The sequence below is a fragment of the Zophobas morio genome, unplaced genomic scaffold (assembly GCF_036711695.1).
Source record: "Zophobas morio isolate AGI-343-1 ecotype UQ-CSIRO unplaced genomic scaffold, CSIRO_AGI_Zmor_V1 ptg000014l, whole genome shotgun sequence".
In the NCBI taxonomy this organism is placed as follows: Eukaryota; Metazoa; Arthropoda; class Insecta; order Coleoptera; family Tenebrionidae; genus Zophobas; species Zophobas morio.
In genome coordinates, this window is record NW_026972119.1 from 5,109,281 (window position 1) to 5,121,487 (window position 12,207).

General features: G+C 31.4%; 1 protein-coding gene across 2 annotated transcripts in view; it reads left to right on the forward strand.

The window, feature by feature from the left end:
- LOC135129218 (homeotic protein ultrabithorax-like) overlaps positions 1–12,207 on the forward strand; it is a 543,629-nt gene that overhangs the window by 185,726 nt on the left and 345,696 nt on the right. The window lies entirely within an intron of this gene.

Consider the following 12,207-nt stretch of genomic DNA (forward strand, 5'->3'; position numbering starts at 1 on the left):
TTTTTAATTAATAACACGAGTACCTAGGTGCGAGATAAAAAGAATGTACTATGTAATTTATTTAACGGTATTTAATGTGGAGCAAACAAATTAAATTTTGGTCCATTTTTTAAGCTTTTTATTATATTTTGACACTTCTTTAGTGGCCAGTTTCGCTATTAAATTTAAGTTATTTTTACGACAAAGTAAATTTATTTATATAAATAAAAATATCACATCATTTAAAACACTCTGCCTTAGATACAAGCGAAATTCAAAATATCAAACTTTGCAAAAAAAAAATATTTTCATTATTCACTAGTAAGTGAGTATTTTTATTTTGCCTACATACCAACAGTTAAAATTCGAAAAGTATTAATTAATTATTTATGTCTTAAGCATACATGAAAAATACTTGTTTATGGAAGAATAAGAACAAATCAGATGTTGTGTAACAAATAAACTACATATTCATTTTTTTTATTGTAGTTTAAAATATTATGAATGGAAAAGAACATGTATCTAATAAATAACATATATATTAATAACTTTAATTTAATGAGCTAATATAGAAAAAACTGAATAATGTAGTAATAAATTAGATCGCTTTGTTAGAAGATTTATGCGACTTGTAAGTTTGAGGTAACTAGATATAAACAATTTATAATTTATGACTTGCATATATTTTATTTTAATTATCGTAGTACAAGTTTAGCGTAATATTCCAGCTAATTATAACTTCATCATAGAAAATCGCTCCCATAATTATTTATGTCTTGCTATGTCATGAATTTCAATGAGGTATGCAGTATCGATAGAAATCTGATTAGTCATAGATAGTTAAATCCTAATTAATTATGTAGGCAGAGAAGAAACATGTTGCTGCGTAACGCAAATTAAAAAATAAAGAAAAATTTCGGTTTACTCCGGTGCGGCTTAATTAAAAATCATAGAATGTGAGATAACACATCGTGCTCGATTTTTTAGTCTATTAAAATTAAGTTTTTTGTTAAAAGTGCAAATATTAAATAAATCAAAATTGCGTATCGTTGTTTGTACCTATAATATAGATGTTATGGTGGCAACCAGTAATACACAAATTTATGACTTCTAACCTAATACTTTATCCACACTGTATGAACTTCCGTAAATTTTTCGGCATCAACACGATCATGTTTAATTTTCAACATTTGCCAAAATGTTATTTAAATAATTGATTAATGTATTAAACTTGCTCCTGATTTTATTATTCTAAATCCTCAGTGATAATAAATTAACAACTCTAATCAAATTATAAACACGCCAATAGCCATCTAATAAATAAACAACGTGGGAGAAGCTTTCAACACGCGAATTCTCTAAACAATTTCGGAACACAGTTGTATTTGGCCCCGTAGTGCCCTCTGTCGTCGTTTACATTAACACACTCCTAATTGAGCACAACAACACGAACGATAAATCTGTCCAAATTAGTCAAAAATTGCCCAACTCGAAAATAACACAATTATGAAAACAATGAACAAAACCGTTCCGACTTGCGCAAAAAAAATCGTTTTAAAACAAATGTCGGTGATAAAACGAAAGCGCGTCGTAACTCGTAGGCTTTATAGCAACCATTAAATTGGTTCTGGAGCAGGCTAGAATAGTGTGCGAGTCGTTAAACTGTTTATATGGCGTATAGTTCGGCTACTAGGGGCTAGGTGGCACTGCTGCGGTCAAGGCTCGCTGCGATATTGAAAGCCGATATTTTATGGCTCAAAAGTAAACAGTCGAGAATTGTTCGTGAAGGTTTTTCAGAGATGCGAATGTGTTTTTTTCTTGCGCAAACGTTGCTAGCTTTTAATGAATGTTTTATTGGTAAAATAACTTGTGTTTGAAATAAATTTCGAAGGTGGCGTCAGTCTAGTTGTTGGAAGGTGTAGGTAGACTTTCCCGGAATGGAAATCGCTTAATTAAAATTTTCTTTTCCGTTCTTTGTAATGGTATGCAAGGTGGGCGTGTCTGTATGGAAGTGACTGTTTTACAGTTCCGATTGAATTTGTTCCCATAAGTCCAGATTCAAACCCTTCGGGGACAGACGACCCTAAACGGTCGTTTTCCTTCTCTTCTATCGGCCGTTTTATTACAAATCTCTAACAAGTGCCTTTGAAATCTACCAGAGGGGATTGGCAACGTAGCAAACGGTCCTGAATAAATATGGCGCCCATTTTTTATTTATCGACGTTTCGGATGTGCAGTCTGATGAAGAAAAAACGGAATATAGACGTCGGTTAATAAAGAGCGGCAATTATGATAATTTTATGAGAGTTATAAAAGTTGGGTACGAAGAAAGGCGCTTGACGTCGAGGATCATTCACAAATAAACTAAATATGAGTAACGACCAATAAAAGCTGAGTATTTGTTGATTCAACTAACTGATGTAGTAAAGCATGTAAACATGCAACCGTAATACGAGGGACATTACGACTTTACGACCACGTTTACAGGTCATAAAAATCAGTTTAACTACCGAGAAGTGTGTTAGGCTTTTATTACATGTTACTTCTTCATTCTGGAGGTTTATGGCGTGTCACTTTTGAGTGCTCTTTAATGGCTTTTTAAGTGGTACATTAGATTAGCCATTGATGCTTTATCTTATCAGACCGCGCCATTCATCAGCCAATAATTAAAACACCATAAAATTTTCGGGAGTTTTACATAAACAGATGTACCTCGATTTTATTACTTCATTTACATTAATGTCTTTGTTACACGATTTTACGACCGGTTCTTCCTTTAGCGACGCCCAGTGGATATTTTATGACTGATTTTTCACCTTTTACAATGTTCTGACATGTTTTTGCCGGTTTATGGCTTTTAATCTTTATGGACTCGAAGTGATCATTTCGGATAATGAACTAACACTTCATCACGGTTCTACATCATTGGACTTTTGACAAATGGCTTTTAATTTTTAACCTGTGTCCTTACGTTGATGCCTTTTCTTGTTCTATTTACTTGTACAATTAAATACAAACTACTTAATTGTTTTTATGATCTGCAATAATACACAATTAACAACATTGTCATCTACCTATTGTATAATAGGAATTTAATTATAATAAAGTTTTTCTTATTTCTTTGCTTGCAGGACAATTTAAGTATAAAATGTTATTAAATGTTGTTTACGTAATGTATAAATATACAACATGAAAGGCGCACAACTGCATTTAGATGATTAACAAAAAAGCTAGGTAGGTTTTAAAATGACCAATAATTCTTTTCAAAAGCTTATCAGTTCTCCGAAGAAGGATGGGTTTAAAAGGGGTGGTAATATTTTAAGTAAACGGTAGTGGTAAATTTATTTGACAGTTTCTCTCTTTTAACAAACAAACTTGGACAACCAATGAGAGTCTGTGGTGTTGTTAGTGAACCCTCCCACTTAAATGTAAACAAATCCTAAATGGTATAGGCACTATAGACGTTACAGAACCAGCAGACCAGAATACTAGGACCAACCCTTAAAAAAAAAACTAAAATTGTTATCAGCATGTAGATAGTATGGTTGGCATAAATATTATTGACAAACAGTCTACGACATACATATCTGTATGTAAATTTGGATGAATTTAAAAATCGAAGTTTGGTCATTCTAATTCATGATTAATTGCGAACCTTGGACACAAATCGGTCCACTGACGATTAATTATTATTATTAAAAACAAAATATTTTACAACAAATAGATGTTGATTGAAGAAACTGTACGATAAATATGTTACATGTTATTCCATAGGTACATGTAAGTATTTTATTATTATTATTAATATTATTATTATTTTATTAGTTAATATACGATCGGGCAGAGGCAGCCGCCTGTTATCCCCGCGTACAACTACTACTATGTTTTTACCACTCCTCTTGTATTTTTTACTACTTTATTTTTAACCTTTTTCATTGTTTGTTTTCGTAGAAACTGTTTTGCTTCTAGTTGATAATCGTTGTCGATTTTAACTTACAACGGTTTTATTTTAATATTTTTGTTTATTTTTGAAACACATAATTAATTTTTTGGTGATGTTTTAACTTTGTGGGTTTCTATTCTGAAAAACAACAATTTAACGCACATTGTGAAGTAACTAGAGGTGTTTTTTATTTGATCGCTCGTTACTTTCAATTTTTGACCCCATTGGCATAAAGCGACACTTTTAGCGTTTCATGACAGTGCTTTTACCTAAACCTTGACGTAAATTGTCCATTGAGACCACTGGAATTAAAAAAAACGAGCAAAGCGGTTTATCTTAAATTTTGTTAGAAAACCAGTATTTGACGTATTGATGCTAAAATAATTTGTCTGCTCATCCTTACCAAAATTGTGATGACGTCATGCCAGTTTTTTCGTGTTAATCGCTATTAAAATGTGTAAAATGATGTGTTTCTATATGTGTGATTTATTAGCTTGGATTTATATTCAACAATGCGTATGTAGGTACGTTTTTGGAAAAAAAAGTTGTATAACGAAATTTTGCAATTTGTTTTAGAAATTGCATAACCAATTACACTGAAATATTGTATGGGCTTTAAAGTTACCGAGGAATACATGGTAAATGGATGATTAGAATTGATCGGTTTACCTCTTCCAGGTATTTGATGACGTCATCTCAGAATTCTGCAATCAAATGTCATTCGTGTTTCCGAACATACATTTTCTTCATAAAGCTTATTTTTTCGATTGCTTATACAGTATAGGATATCGAAAAAAAAAAGGAACTTTTTTTGTTAAATCAAAAAAGACTTATCTTTGCTGTTGTTATTAACACTACACTTATATTCAAATTGTTATGATTTACCAGTACTAAAAAGGTGCGCGGGCGGTTTAATAATCCACACCTATGTATATTTGGCCATCTTAAAAAATAAAATTCTTAACTAACTGGACTTCCGTTCCTGGAAGTTCCGTCTAAATCATTTTAGATCATTGTTTTAAATAGAAAGTTGTTTCCATCAGGTCAGGTCAGGTCAGGTCAGGTCAGACCTACAGTTCGTGTCAACATTATTCATATCTAAAACTAAAGAAAATTGAATATCTTTATTTTGTTTAAATTAGTTAATAGTGTACATTTTTTTTATCAAAAAAGTTTTTTTAAATTTTTCGTATCTACATATAATTTTCAAAATGTTGAAGTATAATTCCTTATGTACTTTCGGGTCCTGTATATGCTCCTACCTCGAGATTTTTTTTAAGAAGTCCTAACTGTAAACAAATTACATTACAATTACATACTCTGGTATTTTTAGGTACTCGTCATATGCCATATATTTTTGGTAGTACTAATATTGTGTCAAAATTATGTTTAGTATAGCTCAAGTTTTGTTTGATTCTCTAACCTTCTTGCAAAAACAGGTCTCGTAAATGTAAATAGGACAGAGTCAAATAATTGTCCGTACCTAAATAACATTGTAGAGTACGACGAAAACTTTTGTGCATACAGGGTATTATTGAAAGGTACATACAACAGAATTAACAGTTATTCGCAAAGTCTAAAAGTCTGAAAAACTTATTTTGTGTTATCAAAATTATAAGGGGAAAATTAACCTTTATCCAACCTTTATAGACGCTACTGAAGAAGGATAAATAGGTAAAATTAATTTATTTTAGTAAATCCTAGCAACTGTAACAATAAAACTTTTGTCAAGACTAAATGTTGCTATAGAAACGAAAGATGATTTTTTTATTAGAGGCGTACAACGAATTTTGACATAAATTTTAATAATTTTTATCTCTAAAAGGAGAACACTTTTACCTGAACTTTTTTTTACTTTTAGTACTCATACTTCGAGACCAATTGTCGATTGTATTTTGTACGTACTTTTCAATAACACGCTGTATATACCTTTGACTTCATAAGCGATTAACCGAGGCCTAATGCCGTATTGAAAGAATTTCTAATTTTTACTCTGACAATAATATTCCTAGGTAAGCGGATTTACTGCACCCCACTGTGACGGACTTCAAGAAAACACTTGTAAGTTTCGAATACTTAGAACAAAAGTTTAATTTGTTACTGAAAGTACTAAATATACCTTTTGCCATTGGTGTTAAGCTTAAGCTATTCTGAGTACATGCTTTACAAAATTTTGCTTTTTTTTTTTTAATTTGTTTCAGTTGTACTGTGACATTACACATAGTTACACAAAAATACCTGTATATATTCAAAATAATTCTAGAAACTCCAGATTGAGACAGACTATAGATATAATAACAATTCTTATAGGTATAACGATTTTAGAAACCTTGATGTACCACAACCATAGAGAACGAATATTGTTGAATTCAATTTAATAATAAAAATATTTTTTTAAGTTGCTTTCTGTTCAAACAATTATTGTTAAGAAGCAATAGGATATGTTGATACATTTTTACTAATTTTTATTATTTGACCAATAAAGCTAGATTTTCAAATTTTTGCCAAAGATATGATTAAATTCACTACCATTGATTTTTTTTTATTGAATTATATTTTTTATTTCAGCTATTTTCATATATTACATGCAATAATCTATCTTATCGAATTCATGTACTTTTTCTAAATTTTCATATTTTGTACTTAATTAGGTACATTAATTTTTAATAATATAATAATAATTAATAAGTTGTACTCCTTGTGATTTGCAGCAATTTTTTTTAATAACATGTGTCTGTGCAGATTAAACAAACAAAAATCACGTGATCGTGTCCAGAAGCGAGCGAACTTTCAAATAAATTGTTACTTGACCCCCGTTGCCACTTAATTTTTTCATCAAAATCTTCGTCACTACATTTTAAGTTGTAAATATTTACTGTCCTCTAGGGTGAAATATTTTTCAGTTGACTGGTGTTTTAAATTTCGTGCAAAATATTCAGCTTCTTAAAAATTAGTTGAGAGAAGGGGGAATACTAGAAAGCTGACTCCACCACCGTAAGAAAAGTTATCTATTGTCAATTGATTTTTGCAGTGTTTTTATTTTTTCCGTGAAGAAAGCCAGTTTTAGTCTATCTAGTACCTCGAAGTTCACCTCGGAACGGTCCTCACTAAGAAACGCGAAACGACAAAAATGGATTTAGAGCAGGTTGATAAAACTAATTGTATGTATCACGTTGTTAACATGTTGTGGCGATTAGATTATTAAATGTACATTTTCACAGAAACCTAATAGATGATGTATATTATAATGCGGACGGTTAAGTGTGTGTGAACAGCTCCATTTTGGCGAGTGTCAACATCCTCTGAACATCCGTCGCCGACTACCATTTTTCGAACCTTAGGGGTGCATGGTCAGGTAAGACGGACATATATCAAAAATATCATCCATTGTATTATGGCCTCAGCCAGATGTGTTTGCAGATAGCGCATCTGACACCATTGGCGTCCCGCTAAGCGCAATATTTATACCCGATTCCTATATGCGAAGAACGGAATTTCTGCAAATGACTTAACAGCGTTTTAATAGGTAAAGCCCAAACAAGCGAGATATAAACAAATGTTTGGAACACAGGAGGTCCTGTGTCAACTAAACCGAGGTGAAGGTCTTAGTCTTTTTTGGATGTACAAAAACCGGATTCTTGTTACATTGTTACATATTCATAGCACTGTCAGTTGCTGTGCTTCACGGCTCATGAAAGAATTTGATGTACCTACGTAGTTTCGGACCACCATGTGTCTAATAATAGTTACGAAATTCCATCTACATGGCGGCCGCAAAGTGAAGTTCGTTGGTATTTTGAAAATTATTTTTCCCTTAAAACGCATTACGCAACTTTAAGGAATTCTTAGACACGCATTTATTAGATTCTTCACAAGTAACGATTTTCTTTCTGTGGATGTGGGGGTGGGTGACGTAGGGGAGATGTTTTATTGATCAACCCCCTCCTTGGTCACGTGTTGTGTTAGGGGCATAACTCAAGCTAGACATTCTCCCGCACTTTTTCACGACGAAGTACGTGGATTTAATTAAATAACGCAGAAGAATCCCAGAAATTGTTGTAAACATCTGCTATTAATTACGTTATTTATTTTAAATGGCCGATTCGGTATATTAATATCTGGATTTGTTTTTCTTGACGCACGTATTCCTTCCTTTTCGCTCAGCGGCTCATAAATTCATGATTAGAACAAGATAAAACATTCAAGGCGCACACACCTATTGTTGTTTAGGCGCTGGCAAACCTCAATCTACTAAATTAAAAAAATGTTTTATGTTTCTGCGTAACTGTTATCGTCTAATAATAATAAAAATCTTATGATTACCACACTATTAATATAGGTTATAATTTTCATGGAATAATAAATTAACAGGGTTCTGGAAAAAGAAAATGTATTGTTGTGATAAAATTACAAAATGTCAAAAACAGGAAATTATACTTACATTTTTTAATTTCTTTTAATAGTGTTATTAAAAGTTTTTTTGGCACTGTCAAATGACACATATTCGTTAAAATACTTTTTAAATATTGACTCAAATTTATTTACAAACATTGTCCTGTGCCATTTGGAGGTTTATTGTTGTAAGACACTTCATTAATCATTGTTGGTTACGCCTCTATATCTTTTAAATTTTCAATCTCTATCTTATTAAAATTATTTAAACTTCCGGTAAGCTAGTTTTTTTAATTCAGCAATGATTGTATGAAAAATAATAGTGATAGGTACACGTGTTTAATGCTCCTTGATTTGGAAATTTTCCTACAATTTTACCCATTGTGTCACAAATATAAATTTGTTTCAATTTCCTACAGCTGTTATACCTACCTAATTGCGAACATCATTACCTAATTAAAGTTTATATAATAGCCCACATACCTACTAAGCATTTATTTCCAGTTTCGATATGACAAGATCAAAATCTGTCCCAACTTAAACTTAAGTGGTATGACAACTGTATTTTTCCTCTGTTATTTATTTAAATGCCAATTAACTAAAAAATATGTTGTGAAATAAGATACTGTGTAAATCTAGATCTGTAAGGTTGTTAAACAAACGTGGATTTCAAATGACATTACAATTATTGTTTGCCTACTCCATATGTGCTCTTTAACATAATAACGAAATTATATCACGACGTCCAGTCCTCTTTATACTGATAGAGTTTAAAGATTTCATTCTCCCCTTCTCCAGGTACCACCCGACCCAAATTTGAAATCATTGTATTACATTGAATAGAACAAAGTATCAGGGAACATTAACTTTTTGTTTATTGAAAACTATCAATAGCCTACGATTATGGTTATGATAATTTACAGCGCTTACCTCGTCTCCAATTGTTTGCTTAAAAGGAACACAGATTCTATGAATCAGATGTGAATGAACACATTGTTTTCAATAAACATTTCAGAAACCGAAAGTCAATGTTCACTATTTGGTGGACCCTACTTTACTTACCCTAAAACGATTTGGTAATCTCAGGTTTATCTGTTTTTTCGAATAGTTTAAACACACTAAACCATTTGCGATAGGGGGAGAGGTTAGAGTTAAAGCATTATTATCAGACTTAAAATCCCAACAATCGCTTGCTTTATTAGTGGAGCAAGACATGTAGAAATGATTTGGTAATATTTTTTTGTCATAAAATTTATTTTGTTGCAATTTCATAATTAATTTGGAAATTAAATATTAAAAACTGAATACCTAAGTATTAAAAGTTATTTAACAATTTTGTTTTGTTCGTAAGAAAACCGTTTATCCATTATTTTATTTCATTTGGTGAGAATTCATATTTTTTTACCAATGAGTTTAAACGTGCTAAAGAGATAATTCAAATATACAATATAAAAGTATTAAGCGTACAATAAAATGGACGATAGTCGTTTCAAAAGAGGTGACTTGAAATTTAAATTGTTGAAGATTATTAACATTTTATTACGTATGTTTACCTAAATTGTTTTGGTATACCTACATCGGTATTTTGTGTATTTTTTTTTAAATAAATTTGATTTAGTGTACAGTTTTCGTAATGTCTTATTTTGAATACATCACGTATTGTTATAAGTAGGTATTGGGAAAATTTCCTATGGAGTATCCAGTCTTAGTTTGAAAGAAATAGTTTATAACATTTTAAAACTACAATTTACAAAAAAAATCATACAAATATTCACAAGCGTCTGTAAACTAGATCAGAAAATTAAATTAAAATCTGTAAATTATGTAACAGTAAAGTTTGTTGGAAAAAAACGACATGTGGAGCGAAACAATGGGTAAGAATAAAATCCAGTTTTGTCTTATAAATGGAAACAGGAAGTGTCAATGGATCTACAATAATATGTAAACTCAAATTATGCTCCAAACGAAAACGTTACTAACATACTTACTTGTCGTTTTTATTTATTTCTTTTGGTATCAGAAACGTCACAAAAATTAGGTAACTGCTTTAATTAGATATTGTGGTTTAGATGATGTAATTTATTCAGTTATATGTGTGCAGTAATATGGTAGGTATTTCTAGTTTGTTTTTTTGTAAAATACCTTCAGTCGTAAAAGTATTTGTGGAATGTATTCTACATGTATGTGATAACCAATACATCATGTTCACATGTCGAATATTTTCAGAGAACGAGTTGAAATTCTTTCTTTGTAAATTTTTGTTGACTAATCTTGATTTTTTTCTTCGTTATTAGTTAGTAACTTTTATACAAATTCTCATTATTCGGGATTAGAAGAAATAAAAGGGGCGACGAATTGAGTCAGATATAAAATTCCAAAGAAAGACACTGAAATTAGAGATATTTTAAGTTGAACTATGTGATGTAGGTAATGATAACAATGCACTTATAGAACTGTTTATTATTACAAAATAGAGTAAAGCAGATGTTTTATTCAATGGATTTCAGCGATACCATTAATATTTGAAAATGTAATCAATGAAATCCAGTTTACTCAATAACAGTAAAAATTAAGTTTAGTATCTGCAATTCTGTAACGACATTAAATATTTTATTTTGAAAAATGTTGCCCCGGTCGATTCCCGGCGACAGCGAAATGAATTTAGTTATTTTTTTCTCAAATAAAAAATTAATATATTGATGTAAATATAAGCGCGCTTTCAGCAAACATGCCAAACCCGGTAATAAACGTAACAAATTATAAAACTCAATTTATCTGACTGCAAAAGAGTCTGCAAACTTCGAACATAATTTTTACAGCAATATCCTGGCCACTGATTTATACGAACTATCAATTCAAAGAGAGTACTCAGCAAATTTCATTCATCCATAAATTCTAGGACTAACCCAAAACTGCTTTTATGTTTGTATAGAAAGTGGATACTGCAATTCGACATCTACAGAGTATAATGCATAATCAGCCGCCATAACTCTCCTCAACTTGGCCCAAACATTGAAAATAAAGGTGAGAGGAAAGAAAATGGCATCCACTTCGAATTGACTCGTCACAAGTTCCCCGAATTCTCAGCTCATGAAGAGGAGTCATAAATTTTCACTTGCTATCAGATAAAAGTGACACAATAGTTTCTAAAACTTAAAAAGGTACTCAATTGCGTCCAACCAACCGGGAAATGAGAAGACCACAGATAAAGAACGGTACGGAGAAGGGGATGGTGAACTTTTAAACCGGGCCGCTATAAATTGCTGAATACAGATGGCAGTGCTGTCGCAAAGAGGCAGCGGCATCTGCAGATAAAGTTGTTTTAGTTGCAATACGACATTTTAATTCTGACATTTGTTTACTAAGGCAAAAACGTCAGAGATGCACCGATAAGTTTTTCCGAGATTTGGACTTACAAGCCAGACAAGACGGATCGTTTAATTATGACTTATGGGTTTAATGCTGGATTACAACTGCGTGATTGCGTCTCGTACTAAATTTACAGATTTGTCAATTTAATATGGGGTTATGTAATTATTTATTGCGCCACCTGAGGCTAGGCCAGTTCATGACGTGTGTATTAAGACGTAAGTTTCGAGCGCTGGCGGCCATGGAATATCGAAGATGCAACAAAATTGTAGACTCGCCAGGGCCGTATTATCTAAAAAGTGCTAAAGTGACCATCACACATACTTCTGTTTTTTTAATATAGATAACAATAATAATAATATTAATAATATCTGATCGTATTATATATTAACAGTATTGATTATGTACAACAGAAAATAATGACACATGCTGTAACAATGAATATACATCAGTCAAAATAGTAAATGACAACATTAATTCCATATAAATTTCCAAAATGAAGTAGAAGACAAATTTGAATTGGT